Genomic DNA, 2211 nt, shown 5'->3' with positions numbered 1-2211 from the left:
CAAACTAAAATTAAAACTTATCTAATAAGTGGACAACATGAGGACTCTAATCTTGATAAGATTTTAACTTTACGAAAAGTAAAGTCTCTTGTTTTTAAGTGTCGGCTGCCACTAACTTCTTATCCGAAAGAAAAGTTTATTGCCTTGATGTGTCGGCAACCGTTCATCTTTCCATCATATTTATGACGTTGTGATATTCTTCCTCATTGTATCATGCCAAAGAGTTTGGACCACTGCATTCCTATTCAAGGAAAAAAATTTCGGTGATTACGGAAATTTCGATCCTTCAAAATATGGAAATTTCGGGAAAATATCGATTACAGTAAAAAAATGAGAAAATTGACGGAAATTTAAAGAAAAACAAGAAAATTTTAATCCAAACTTTAAGAGATATTTGTTTTCTATATTATATACTATATTTGAAGGGATCCCCTTGCATACCTTAAGGTATTTATACCTCATTTAGGTGGCAATAATTCTGTTAGCTGACTCACTAACCCGTTAGCTAACTCTGTTAACGTCTCTTATACTCTGTTAAAGTTAATCCTAAAACCTTTTTAAGATCTCGAATCAGTACCTCCCTCTCGACTAACCACAATTCTCTCTCACTCTCCTTCACGAAGTCATCCAAGCCACCGAAGTGAACCAGTCGCCGTACCGATCGGATCGGTACTGACCGAGTCCTTAGTTGCAGCCTCTGCTGCCTATAGCCTCGAATTTCCGTCGCCGATGATGTCTTCTAACGACGTAGAGAGCACGAGACAGCGTTTTACTCGCCGCAGTGCTCTTTGCGTGCATCGGTAGCGCACCTCCCTAACCTGCTCACCCCTCCTTCTTTCCTTACAGAGCAGCCGAGACCCACTCGGACCTCCAACGATGAAGCATTCCTGGAGAAGAACCGATCCCAAGGAGGCGAGTCTCTGACGCCGGCGAGGAGTGGACGAAGCGATTCCTTTTGTCTCTTGTATTGCAGCTCCCAGTCTGATTTGGAAGCTAATCTCTTCAAGGTAAATATCAAAGTTAATCACTTGTGTTCTATTTCATCATCTGCGAAACCATTATCATGGAAATTGTTTCTTTTGTGTATATATATTTTTTTGGGTATTAGGTTTTGTGATTGTTGTTGCTCAATTCGGGTTTTGTGAATCTGTTTGTGGGTATTGGTTTTATTTTTTTTCTCTTTTCCTGGACGTTTGGGTTTGTTGTAAATAAATTGTTCAGGGATGTTGTCAGTGACAGGCTTGTATATTTTGAGTCTATTGTTTTGGATTTTATTGCAGGCACATCAATTGCACAGCGTAAGTCCTTGAAGAACGTTGTTTCTAGAAGGGCCTTGTTAGTATGGAAACCTAAATTTACTCATTCTCTTTAATGTTGTTTGTATAGAAGCTATATGCATTATGTGTGTATTTATATCTTAAGTAATCTAACAAGGGTTCTGACTGTGAACTAATGCAGCCCACTTTGAAAATCTTCTGATGAGAGCTCAAAGGATTCTGTTTTGGTGATAATTCATCCAAAGAGTTCATCTGCATGCAAAGATAGAAGCAATTGATCACTTGAAAGAGTTCTTTAGAGAAAGTTTGATTGCAACATGCAAGGACTTGTGAATTGTGTAAAATGTGCTCAGTCACTTGGGTCAGCAGCTCATATATATATAGTTGTATATGTACATCTCAAGAGAGGTGGTGTGTAGGGGTGAGGCGTGGGAAGGGAAGATTCATGTATCAGCAGCTGTTGGGGTGCTGGTTCCTCATTAACATAGAGCATTTTGTTCTCATTAAAAATATGAAGTTCTGGTTTACCTACCATATTGTACATCGATCTTTTTGCTACATAACCAATAATGAATGAAATCTGGGTATATTTGTTATTTCGTGAGCAGTGAAGATTTTCTTGTTGCTATGCACCACATGTTTGATGATATGTGTTGTATAAACATAGATGTGATAGTTTTGCATAAACCATTGACTCATACTACGCGTAGACTAACTCTAAAATGTACAGAATACACAGACACTTGAAGAATTATTGAGAGGTCTACCTTTTTACGATACGAAGCCTGGTCTGCTTATTTACGAGAAATAGTCTACTTTTTTTATGAGACAAAATGGTCTACCTGTTTACGAACAACAACCTACCTGTTTTGTAAACATGGTGTATTAGGTTTTCGAATCATTGACTCACACTACAAGTAGACTAACTCTAAAG

The 2211-nt window shown here is 38.1% G+C and overlaps 1 non-coding gene across 1 annotated transcript; it reads left to right on the top strand.

Annotated features, from left to right (window-relative positions):
- The first annotated feature begins 592 nt into the window (after positions 1–592).
- Positions 593–1872, top strand: LOC101294887. The gene is made up of 2 exons (XR_185228.1): positions 593–1007; positions 1459–1872. It is a non-coding gene; the product is annotated as an uncharacterized LOC101294887 (transcript).
- Positions 1873–2211: the final 339 nt, after the last annotated feature.

This window comes from Fragaria vesca, linkage group LG7 (genome assembly GCF_000184155.1).
Source record: "Fragaria vesca subsp. vesca linkage group LG7, FraVesHawaii_1.0, whole genome shotgun sequence".
Classification (NCBI taxonomy): Eukaryota; Viridiplantae; Streptophyta; class Magnoliopsida; order Rosales; family Rosaceae; genus Fragaria; species Fragaria vesca.
This window is presented reverse-complemented; position numbering and strand designations above follow the sequence as displayed.